The sequence below is a fragment of the Camelus bactrianus genome, chromosome X (assembly GCF_048773025.1).
Source record: "Camelus bactrianus isolate YW-2024 breed Bactrian camel chromosome X, ASM4877302v1, whole genome shotgun sequence".
Classification (NCBI taxonomy): Eukaryota; Metazoa; Chordata; class Mammalia; order Artiodactyla; family Camelidae; genus Camelus; species Camelus bactrianus.
In genome coordinates, this window is record NC_133575.1 from 92,516,103 (window position 1) to 92,529,383 (window position 13,281).

Consider the following 13,281-nt stretch of genomic DNA (forward strand, 5'->3'; position numbering starts at 1 on the left):
GCGCCGGCTTTGCCCGCTTCCGGTTACCAGGGGAGCTACGACGCGCTCACGGGTGCGGAAAGGGGCGGAGGCGAAATGATCCGGGAGCCGTGCGCAGTAACGTGGGGTTCCGCGGCGTGGAGCCCGGGACCGCTGCGAGCCTGCACAGACTGATTTCCTCCCACCACCGCCTTCTCCTTTCGCTCTGCGTGGGCTACACGGTGGGACTGCAGCGGCGAAAGCGACTTAAGTCCGGGCGCACTTATCTAACCTGCTGGCGACCCTGAAAAGCAGCCGCGTGAGTTTCCCAGGAACCAGGAGGCCCAAGAAGGAGACCCCTCACTCTGACGTTGTGGCAGTTTTGCCCATCCCGCAACACAAAGGAGGGACTTGGTCCCAGCCTTTCCCCTAGCATCCTCTTGCACCTCCCCACCGCCCTTGGAGAGGTGTGCTTTCGTCTGGAGTACCCCAGGGGGCAGGCCTAGGGGATGGAGTTTGTATCTTTCGGCTGTTTTGGCAGGGCATCCTTGTCCAGTAAGCACTGACCAAATTGCCAAAACGGAAATTTTTTTTAAAAAAAACATTTTCACAGATATGCTGTAATAGAACAATTCACCTGGTTGTGAACAGTATTTGAGAGTTGCGAGAAGTGAATTTATTACCTGACTACAGTTTATTGCTTGGAGTAGGGGCCTTAGGCACACTCACACTTAAACTGGAAGGCCATGAATTATCCAAATTACACACTGGGATCACCCAACTGGAAACCCGTTGTACACTTCGTCACGCAGTTTTCACAGATAAGCTGATTTTGATGTTTCTGTCAGCACAACCCCAAGCCCCAACCAACAAAAATGCCTCAGAAACTTCATTCACCACAATTCATACCATATCTTGTCCTGGAGGAAAAAAGTTAATTTAGAGAGAAACTAAATAATACAATAGATTGAGGGATTTTTTTTTAAGTGAGCTTTATAGATTGTATACCATTAACTTCACTCATTTTAAGTGCACATTTATTTTTAGTAAATTTACAGAGTTGTGCAACCATGCCGCAATCCAGTTTTAGAGCATTTTTATCACCCCCGCAAAGTTCCTATAAGACTGCAGTTAATCTCTCCTCCCACCTCTAGCCCTAATCAACCACTTATCTACCTTCTGTCTCTATAGTTGCTTTTTCTGGACAATTCATGTAAATGGAATCATACAATATGTGGTCTTTTGTGAATGGTTTCTTTCACTTAGCATGTTTTCCAGGTTCATCCATGTGGCAGCTTGTATCTGATTTTTCTTCCTTTTAATAGCTAAGTAATATTCCTTGTATGGATATTCCACATTTGTTTATCCATTTATCGGTTGATGGACATTTGAATTGTTTCTACTTTTTGGTTATTATGAGTAAGCCTAGTGTGAACATTTGTGAGGGTATACGTTTTCAGTTCTCTTGATTTTACTGCCCTCCACACGTGCTGCTGTAACACCCTGAAGAGACCTCTGTAATAACACTTAACACACTACCCTGTAAGCTTGGATTCATTCTCTGTCTCTCTGCTAGAGAGGGCAAGGACCATGTTCACTTGTTTCCTAGTGTAGGAGTGGAATTTATGTGTCATATGGTAACTGCATATTTAACTTCTTTAAGAACTTCCAGACTGTTTTTTAAAGTGGCTGCACCATTTAATATTCCCATGGGTAAACGCATGAAGGTTCCACTTTCTCCACACCTCACCAACACTTGTTTTGTCTGTCTTTTCATTTGGTATCTCATTGTGATGTTAATTTGCCTAGACTGAGTGGTATTTAGTTTAGCTAGTTTCACTTCACTTTAATGAGTGCCTTTTAAAATATTCTAATCTAGGAGCTGAAATGAATAATACATGGTCCCTCCTTGCAAAGGGCTCATAGTCCCTTCAGGGAGACAGGCAGAGAGACAGATAATTACAGCAAAGTGTCTTAAGTGCTCTGATGGAGTTGAGCACGGAATGCTATGGGGAGCAGAGAAGAGGGACACCTAACCTAGGCTGGGGGGAGGACGGAGAAAATACCAAAGGGGCTTTAATGTGGCTCTGGTTTTCTTTTGTGTATTTTTATCAAAATAATACATGTACACAGTTTTAAAAAGTCCAATACTTCTACAAGGTTTGCTATTAAAGAAAAAAGGAGCCCCCAATTTCCTCTCCTTTCCCTGCTCCTGCCAAAGCAATCACTTTCTATTCTTTTAAGTCTTTGGATATTTACCTCTATATCTTTAAATAGCATAGTATATTTTTATTTGAGAAAGAAAAATTATCAGCCCTGACATAGGCCAAACAATCACCATTCCCACTCGCATGATTTCTAACATCCCCATTAAATGTTAACACATAATTAATTGTGAAAGCCATGGTCAGAATGCAACTAGGGAACACAACGTTTCAAATAAGATTCAACAAGATGTTATTTTTCGATTCCATTTTTTCATTAGTAGACCTGTATTACAAAACCGTGTAGTCAATTATTATTATATTTTGGATTTCATCAATTAAAATTTTATAGAAATTTGTTTTTTTCTGTTGTTATATAAGTATCTACATAATAGCCTCCATTTTGCTTCTTGGCTCATAGAGCCTCAAATATCTGCCATCTGACCTTCACAGAAAAAGTTTACCAACTCCTGGTTTAAAAGAATAAACAGAAATGGAAAGCAGTTGCCACCTATTTGCTGGGTGACCTTGGGAAATCACTTTACTTCTTTGGCCTTGATTTTCATTATCTATAAAATGGAGATAAAAGGTCATGAGTGGTTGAGATAAGCTCTAGAGTGAAAGCCTCCCATCCCCTAAGTTTTTGTTATTAATTACTTAATTATGCAAATATTTATTGAGTGTACCAAGAACTGTTAAAGGCATTGGGGATTCTGCAGGAAACAAAATTCCTGTTCTCAAAATGGATGTTATTCTAAATGAAAAGAGACTTAAGATGCAATGTGTGGTCTGAGATTGGAGCTTGATTTGAACTAACTAGCTTTATAGGACATTTGGGGGTGGGGAAGTAGGTGAATTTGAATATGGTAAATTCAAATTTATAGGTAAATTAACAAATTGATATTCTAATTTATGAACTTCATTCTCTCCTGAGCTTTATGAGCATGTGTCATTGTTCCCAATTCCAGATGACTCTAGGTTACTTACAAGATTGTATTTCTCTTTTTTTAATTGAAAAAGTTTTAGATGAGATAAAACCTTAATAACATGGAATAGTGGAGGTCATTAACTGAGAAAAAGCAGTTGCAAAGCATTATGTATGTGGATTATCTCATTTTGGTAGACAGTACATGTATCTGTTATATATGCTTAGAAAAAATCTGCAAGGATATATATTAAGCTGTTAACAGTGGTAATTTCTGGGTGGTGGAAACATGTTTCCATTATTTTTGTTTTCTCATTTTCTATCATAAATGAACATACATCGCTTTGGTAAAAATAAAAGATTCCTTCTAATTAAGAAAAATAATCTCTCTTCTTGGAGCTTACATGCTAGCACCACTTGTAAGTATTAACATAGCCAAATTGGTCACTTTTTTTCTGGGGGAACACAAGTAAAATCGAGGGTGCTCTTCCCCCTTCAGGTAACAAAGGGATCAAGGCTTTTTCTGCAAAATAGCTGCAGAATGTAAACCGCAGAATATAAACCGAGGCTGCTGGCATTTCCCTTGGAGTTCTACTGGTAAGTTGAGCTTTCTCATACCCAAGTCTTTAGAATGGGGTGGGATTTTGTAGGGTGGCTGGCATTAAAAATGAAGGGCTAAGAGAGGCAAACATTTGTCAGTGCCCATCTAAGCACCATTCAGGAGAGAACCAAAGCCTGATGTGATCAAGCATTTGAATCATGTAACTACTGCTCATTCTTATTCTGGGCCAGAGGTCCATAAACCCTGACATCTATTTTTGTAAATAAAGTCTTAATTGGAACATGGCCACACTCATTTGTTTACATATTGTCTATCAGTGCTTTTGCCCCGCAATGGCAGAGTTGAGTAGTTGTGACAGATGTGGGTATGTGACCCACAAAATTAAATATATTTACTATCTAGCCCTTTAAAAAGAAAAAGTTATGGACTTCTGTTCCAGGCTCATCAGAAAACCATCTCAGTAGGCAAGCCTGTGGGGAGAGTGTGCCCACTTTACAGTTAAATTAACAAATTGATATTCTAATTTATGAACTTCATTCTCTCCTGAGCTTTATGAGCATGTGTCATTGTTCCCAATTCCAGATGACTCTAGGTTACTTACAAGATTGTATTTCTCTTTTTTTAATTGAAATATAGTTGATGTACAATATTATGTTAGTATCAGATGTACTACATAGTGATTTGACATTTGCATACATTGTGAAATGATCACCATGGTAAGTCTAGTAGCCATCTGTCCCCACACAAAATTGTTACAGTATTATTGATCATATTCCTTATGCTGTGTATTAATTCCTGTGACTAATTTACTTTATAACTGGAGGTTATACTTCTTAATTCCTTTCATCTATTTTGCCCCCACCACTCTCCTCCCCTCTGGTGACTACCAGTTTGTTTTCTGTATCTATGAGTCTGTTTTCCTTTTGTTTTATTTTTTAGATTCTACATAAAAGTGAGGTCATACAGTATTTGTCTTCTCTGTCCGACTTACTTCACTTAGCATAATACCCTCTAGATCCATCCATGTAGTTGCAAATTAATGGACACTTAGGTTGCTTCCATATCTTGGCTATTATGAATAATGCTGCAATGAGCATTGGTGTGAACATATCTTTTTGAATTAGTGTCTTTGTTTGTTTTCTTCATGTAAATACTCAGAAGTGAAATTGCTGGATCAAATGGTAGGTCTATTTTTAATTTTTTAGGAACCTCCACACTATTTTCCATAGTAGCTGCACCAATTTACAGTTCTACCCAACAGTGTAAGAAGGTTCCCTTTTCTCCACATCTTCGACAACACTTGTTATTTGTTGTCTTTTTGATGATAGCCATCCTGACAGGTGTGAGGTGGTATTTCATTGTGATTTTATTTGTATTTCCCTGATGATTAGTGATGTTAGGCATCTTTTTGTGCGCCTCTAGGCCATCTGTGTGTCTTCTTTGGGAAAATGTCTATTCAGATCCTCTGTTTGTTTATTTTTTTAATCAGGTTTTTTTTTTTGAGTTGTATGAGATCTTTGTATATTTGGGATATTAACTGCTTATCAGATATATCATTTGCAGATTATCTCTTCCCATTCAGTAGGTGGCCTTTTCATTTTGTTGATAGTTTCCTTTGCTGTGCACAAAGTCTTTTGAGTTTGATATAGTCCCATTTGTTTATTTTTGCTTTTGTTTCCCTCTCCTCTGGAGACAGATCCAAAATAAGTTGTCTTTAATTGTAGAAAATCTTTTCTGCTAATCTTTAGATTGTTCTTATAAATAGTTGCTCTGTACGTAGTTGTAATTTTGGTGTCTGTGGGAGGAGGTGAGTTCAGGGTCTTCCTACTCCACCATCTTGGTCACCTCCCTGAAGATTGGATTTCTTTTTTTTTTATTCAATATACACCCTTAAAATTATTTATTTATTATGGAGGTACTAAGGATTGAACCCAGGACCTTGTGCATGATAAGCATGTACTCTATCACTAGAGCTATACCCTCCCCCCAGCTGTACCCTCTCCCCAGCTGTGCCTTTGCCCCTGGATTTCTTATCATGCAAATCTGAGGTGAAGGTCAGACTACAGGAAAACAGAAAATTCATCAAGGTAGAGGATAGCCTGTGAGCCCTATCAATAGCTAGCTGGTTGGTTGCATTCATCTAGCTAAGATCTACTTATGCTTCAAATTTAGTTCAAGTGCCTCCTCCTCCCAGAAGCCTCCTCTCACTCCTCACCCTGATTTCACTGTCCTGTGCCAGTGCTCCTGAAGCACCCTCAGCAGTCCTCTGTCATAACATTGAGCACACTGTCCTGTGATCCTGTATTCATTTCTGGCTCTCCACTGGAGAGGGCCAGCACCATGTTCACTTGTTCCCTGGTGTAGCCCCTGAGCCTAGCATAATGCCTAGCTTATAGCAGCTCACCAGCTGTGTATCCTTGGTCATGCTACTTCTCTGAACCTCAGTTTTCTTGCCAGTAAATGGGGATGATAGTAATAATAATAGTATCTACCTCCTAGGGTTGAATGAATGAATGAATGACATTGTTTCAACTGTTTTGGGAATTGTGAAAGTCTACATCAGTAGTACCTGAAGTAATGAGGGGTTTTACCAGCAACACACTTATCCTATATTGCCTACCCAGACTGGAGCAGCATTCATTTACTATGTGAACACTTATTGAGTACCTACTATATACCTGATACTGTGTTAGATATTAGAGACAGAGCAGAATATACACAGTCTTCACCCTCCTGGATATTATATTGTAGTAGGAAAGATGGATCAATAGACAAGTAAACTGATACGTAAAAATATATTACAGACTGTGATTAATGATAAAGAAAATAAATAAACTAAATTAGAGTAATTAAGACAAGTTGCTACATATCTGGTGCTCAGGGATAGCTTCTTTAAAGAGGTGACATCTGAGATGAGACTAGAAAGAATGAACCAACCATGAGAAGAGCTGCAGAAGGAATATTCTAGGCAGAGGGAATAGTAAATGCCAAGGCCTTGGAATCACAAAGGATCTGGCACGTTCAGGGAATGGAAGGAGGCAAAGGTGGCTAGAAGAGTGAAGAGACTGGATTCATTCTAAGAGTAGAGGGAAGCAATGTAGTGATTTTGAGAAGGAGAGTTATATCATCTGTCACTCTGTATTTTTAAAAACTTAAAAAAAAACCTGTGTGGTAGAATAACAGCCCCAAAGATGTTTATGTACGAATCCCCAGAGCCTGCGAGTATGTTACTTTCTATGACAAAAGGGACTTTGCAGATGTGATTAAGTTAAAGGTCGTGGCATGAGGAGCTTATACTGGTGGGTTCAATATCATGACAAGGGTCCTTGTAAGAGGAAGGCAGAGGGCCAGAGTCAGAAGAAGGAGATATGATGATGGGAGCAGCGGTCATAGTCGGAGAGTTATTTGAAGATGCTGTGCTGCTGACCAGAAGACGGAGTACCAGGCCTGAAGACAGCGAGTGTAGGGAAGACTTAGAGGCTGGAAAAGACAAGGGACTATATTCTCCCCTAAAGCCGTTAGAAAGAACATACCTGTGCCGACACCCTGACTTTAGCCCTGTGAGACCCATCTTGGACTTTTGACCTTTGAAAGGGGCCACACTTTGAGAACTACTGTTCTAAGACTAAAGACAAAAAAACTAACAATGTGTACATAAATACTATAGTTAGTAGGCTTGTTTTTCACAGAAGTGTAGGTTAGCAATTCTGGATCTACACATATTCTACTCTCAAGAAAATAAGTAAATATATTGTGAATGATGAGAGTCAGATTTTAGTCTGTCTGAGGAGGGAGTTACACATAGGGAAAGACATGACTGGCGGTGATCAGAGGTATCAGTACGAACACATTGTTTTATGTGCACACATACACACCCCCACAATCCAGACACTCACACAGAGGTAGATACAGATATAGAAATAGCTATATGGTTGTTTGTATTTATACTTGTTTCCTAGCTCTGTTGAGAAGGTGTACAAGCAATGACAGCCCCAAACCAGTGAGCACACCTAGCACTCAGATCTTAGTTTTAAAATACCATTCTCCAAATAGAAGGAACCAGGACTCTTGGCAAAATGGCTGCTTCTAAGGCTAGGGCAGGGGGACTATAAGATGAGGTTGGAGGTAAGTCTTCCTCTGCCAGAAAGTAAGAAAGTGCCCGTGGAATAATGGGGACATGGTAAAAGTACGCAGGAGTCAATTTGAAGGGGTTCCCAATGGTGAAATCTGTGACAATTTAAGAAACAAAATAATGATAGTATGGATTGTAACCCATAGAATAAGATAAGAATCCATGAGTCCATACTAAGACACAGAAATAACTGAATAAATACATGAGGGTGAAGGGAAAGCACTTGTTTAGGGTAATATTCCAATTAATAAATGTAGAAAGAATAATGGAAATAGAAATTTTTTTGGCAGGCACCAAAGAGCAATAACTGTTTCAGGCAAGAATCATCAATGGATGCTAAAATTAATGGACGAAAGTATAATGAGAAACAGTATACATGTTTATAGTCTCAAAGTATCTCTCCACAAGATGCTTATTCATTACAAAGGGCAAAATAGTAACTTCATTGAAAGGAACCTGACAGATACCATCTTAACCAGATGATCAGAGTTAAGATCAGTAGTTATGGAACCAGCTGATATCTTGTGCCTCTTGATAGGATGCCCTGTGAAGGACACGACACCTCATCTGTAGTCTTCTTGCCGAGACAAATAACCTAAATTGAGCCACGATGAACCATCAGACAAACCCCAGATTGAAAACAGTCAGTGTTTTTCAAAAGTGTCATGGTAATAAAGGACAAAAAAAAAAAAAAAAGAAAGACTAAGGAACTGTTTCAGATTAAAGGTGCTGAAGGAGACGTGTGATCCTGGACCAAAAAAAAAGGCCATTGTTGGGGCAATTGGAGAAAATCGAATAGTCTTTGTTGATTAGATTATAGTGTTGTATGAATGGTAATTTCTTGATTTTTAATATTATACTGTGGTTATGTAAGATGTTAATATTTGGGGAATCTGGGTGAAGGGTATATGAGGATTCTTTGTGCTATTTTTGCAACTTTTTTTTTGTTAAGTCTAATTATTTCCAAGTGGAAAGTTGAAAAACGAAACGTGAGTTACTTACCTCACTGCAGGATATCCCCGGGTGAGCTGACTGCTGTGTGCAGTGTGGATTATAGATGGGCCAGAGTGTAAGTGGGGAGACCAGTCAGGAGACTGTTGCACAAAACCAGGGGAGAATCTAGGGGGATGGCAGTGGAGATAGAGAGGGGTGGATGGATTCAAGATGCTTTTTGGCATCTCCACGGGAAGGACGTTGCACAAGTGAATGGAAGGGAAAACAACGTCATTTGAAAAGGAGGTTCTCTGGGCATTACCTTCAGATAAAATATAGAACAGAATAGACCCTGCGTGTCTATAAGTGTTTTCATTAGATTCGTGGATTCTGAATCCTCCAGTATGTAAGCTGGATTATTTATCATGGAGATTGTATTTTATCTTTTTTCCCCCTATAGTTTTTAATAGTGTTCCTCTCATCCAAAGGAAAACAAGGAAAGGGGATATGTGTGTGTGTATATATATATATGTTTTTGGTTCCCTCTTGTATTTACCTCTGCTTAGGACTTTTCTCTTGAGAATCCCTCTGCTCTTTTCAAGGAGGGGTCTGAATTCTGTGTTGTCACTCAAATTGTGACCCTTACAGAGGCCCATTGGACAGCTCGGGTTTTCACATATTGGGCCCTTCCCTCCATTTAGGTCTTTACCTGGAATACTCTCAGTAACATTTTGTCTGTTTTTAAAGGCTCAGCTCAAACTACCCCCTCCAAGCTGTCTTCCTGGATTTACTCAGCTCAAAGTAATCTTTCTCTTTCCTGGGTAAGTCATAGCTCTTAGTTTATTCCTTTTACTTAGCCCCTATTCACTCTTTCACAGTCATACTCATTGTTTTGTACTTATTTGTATTTGTGACTTATGTCCTATACCAGATTTTAAATTCATTGAGGGAAGGTACTTAGGTTGTTCAACTTTAAATGAATTATTTTCTTTCTCATCATCAGATGCAAAAGAGGTTCACCAATAAAATAAGCTGATAAGTTCCCCCCCCATGTACTTTGAATCTAATCTTTAGTTTCCCTTGTTTCTGCTGAGAACTTTCCCTGTGAAATATTGGAGTCACTTCCTTTGTCTTCAATGATCTCCTTTGTAACTTGAAGCCTGTTTTCTGATTTTTTTTTTGCCATTGCTTTGATGAAGTTCTTCCACCAGGGGGAGCTCCTTCCTATAGCTAGGTGAATTTCTTTTTCCTTAGAGGCAAAAGACAGGAGACTTCATCAGACAAAAATATCAAAGCATTGGGAAAACAAACAGTAGGATGTAGGAACTGCACATAACATCTCTTGGGACTTGATTTGGTCACAGCACTAGTTGGCCCAAATGCCATTTCACTTGTTCTGTTGGGTTTTGGTGTGATTCTGGCCCATGTGTAAAGATTTCCCTCTTCGCCATCATCTATTTCATCTACAAATATATATTGAGCATATGCTTTGTGTCAGGTATTGCTATAGATGCTAAAGCTTCATCTGTGAACAAAACTGACCAAGCCCCTGACCTCAGGGAGCTTATTTCATATATGAGCAACAGATAATAAGTGAGATAGATAGATAAAAGATGTAGTATATTAGACAGGGACACATGCTAAGAGAAAAAGCAATGCCAGGCCTTGTAGGCCATTGTAAGAACTTCGACTTTTATTCTGAGTAAGATGGGAAGCATTGGGGAATTTTGAGTAGGAGTGATGTGATCTGGCGTATTTTAAAAGGATCACCCTTGGTTTTTGGATAATAAATTATGTATAAAGGGACAAACTTGGGCCATACTGGAACCAGTGGAATTTGTGAGAAGTTTTTGGAGTTTTGGATCTATCTCAAAGGTAAGAGCCAACTGCTACAATTTGCTGCAGATCAGATGTGGGATGTGAGAGAAAGAGGAATCAAGGAAAACAGGGTCACCATGTTGCATAACACCAACAGCATTGCATAAATTGTGACTGGTGCCCTCTGGAGTTGTATAACACAGCATTTCTGTTCAATATGATGCCAAGGTTTTCATAGTAAGCAGCCGGAAGGATGGAGTTGCCACTGACTACAGTGGTAAAGACTGGGAAGAACAGGGTTGGGAGTTTATCAGAAGTTAAATTTTGGATATGTTGAGTTTGAGATGCCAATTAGACATCGAAATGGAGATGATGAGTAAGTGGTGGGATATACGAGCCTGGCACTCCCAGGTGTGGTTAGGGCTGGAGATAAACGGTTTTGAGTATCCAGATAGTATTCAAAGCTATGAGAAGGATGGAATCACCGAGAGTGAGAATAGTTAGAGAAGAGAAGAGAACCAAGATCCTGCCCTGGGACACTCCCACATTCAGAGGTTAGAAGGCGAGTGCAGAGGGTACTTCCAGAAAGAGGGAATGATCAGCTGTGAGAAGTACTTCTGGATGGCCAAGCAAGAGGAGGACTGAGAATGTTTGATGGGCTCTAGCAACATGGAGGTCACTGGTGGCCTTGATAAAAGCCTTTCAGTGGACAAAAGCTTGACTGGAATGGGTTCAAGAGAGACGGGGAGGAGAAGAATTGTACATGGGGAATGTAGACAAATCTCTTGAAGAGTTTTGCTGTAAAGAAGAGGCAAGAAATGAGGCAGTAACTGGAATGGGATGTGGGGTCAAGAGAGGTATTCAGAATGGGACAAGTAACGGAAAGTTTGCCCCAGGAATGCTCACTGCTTGTTGGAGTTCACTTGTCCTTACTCACGTGCATTCCTCAGCAGGGTAGCCAGTAATCCTCAGAGAAGCTAGACGTTGAGGGAGGGGAAGTTGCCAGCAAGTTTGCCTGGAACACACTCTACAGAAACCCACGGACAGCCTTTAGCAAAACTGGCCTCAGAACCTCGGCATTTGGCAGAAGGGAGCGTATCCCCACGTGTGGAAACAACCGGGGCCGTGAGCTCTAGCCATCTGCCTTGTACCCCAGGCGACTCCAGCATCCTTTGCTAACCTTGGAGGATCTAGCCTCAGCTACACTAAAGACAGCCTGTAGATCCCTTTTCAGAACCATTTTCAATTTTCTGTTATTATCTACAGAAGAGACAGGAAAAGAGATTCCTACAGATACTGTGAGCATGACAAAACCCCAGGTAGAGTTTGAACCAAGTGGGAAAACTGATACAAAAACCAGGCCACAGTTGGACTCATTATTTCCCTGTTCCTCGACGAGAAGTGGCCTCAGCGGCAGAGGCCGGTGTTGAGCTGGGCTTGCTTCTTAGCTGTGTGTTTTGGTGTTGATGGCTTTGAAAACACATACAGGTTTTACTGGTCTCCATGTACTGTTAGTATTTGAATGTGTTTCCTACTCTCCTATCTTCCAGGTACAGCTCGAGTGTCCCTTCTTCTGCAGAGCCTTCCTTGGGCCCCCTCACAGGCAAAATCAGTCCTTTCCTTCTCTGTGTTTCCATCGCAGGTTTTCTTTCTGTCTCTTCTCGTGCACATTACGTTGTATGAGAGCTGTGTGTGGTTGTAAACGGAAGAGGCAGTAGAGTGTAGTGGGTGAGACCATGCAGTCTGGAGCTAGGCTGTTTGGGATTAAGTGGTGGTTCTTGCAAATTGCTGAACCGCCTTGTGCCTCAGTTTCTCACCTGTTTCATATAATAATAATAATAATAATAATAATAACAATAATAATAATAATAATAATAGTAGTAGTAGTAGTAGTAGTAGTAGTAGTAGTAGTAGTAGCGGCAGCAGCAGCAGCAGCAGCAGCAGCAGCAGCAGCAGTATTGCCCTCATAGGGAATTTGTGAAGATTAAAGAAATTAATCCATGTGAAGGACTTAGAGCAGTGCCCTGTGCATAGTAAGTGCTCGATAAACTTTTGTTATTTGTCTCTCTTCTCCTTGAGGAATAAGACCATGCACTTGTCTTAGCACTGGACTTGGAACAGAGTACTAGGCACTTAATACATTTTTGTGTGAATACACCAGGTTTCTAAATGAAATTAATTTAAGTTTGTATTTAATGGTTTTATGTGCATAGCCCTCTATCAGCTCGCTTATTTACTGCTGTGTATCACTCCATGTAGTGGTTAAGAATGAAAGTTCTAGAGCCTGATGGCCTAGTTTGTATCTTTACTTTGCCACTTATTAGCTCATTAACCTCTCACTGCCTCAGCTTCCTCATCTAGAAAGTGAGAAAAAACTGAAGAAGTTAAACACAGTTACTGAACATTCAAATGCTGTATATTTATTTTCCTATTAATCTTATCGTTAATTCAATGATTTAATAAACATCTACAATGTTTCAGGGTCTGTGTTAGACAGTAGAGGTACAAAGATGAGTAAGGCTTGGTTCTTGCTCTAAGAAAACCCATCAGCTAGTGAAGAAAACAAGAGTGAACAAGTCAGGGTGTATAGAGCCTGGCGGAGCAAGGGGGCAGTTTTATGAGAGGGACCAGTGAGGGGACAGGGAAGGGGATGAAGTTTTAAAGAGGAGGGACATCCTGAGCTTTGCATCAGTGGGTTGAGGGTCCTGGGATAAGAATGTCACATAGGTATCAGAATCCCTTTTGCAGT

General features: G+C 40.2%; 1 long non-coding RNA gene across 2 annotated transcripts in view; it reads left to right on the forward strand.

Annotated features, from left to right (window-relative positions):
• The window catches only part of LOC123614646 (uncharacterized), a 39,959-nt gene continuing 26,678 nt past the window's right edge, over window positions 1-13,281 (forward strand). For both annotated transcript variants that reach the window (XR_012504827.1, XR_006722095.2), the window contains exons 1-2: window positions 1-277; window positions 3,587-3,684. This is a non-coding gene — a long non-coding RNA (uncharacterized LOC123614646). The remainder of the gene's footprint in view (window positions 278-3,586; window positions 3,685-13,281) is intronic.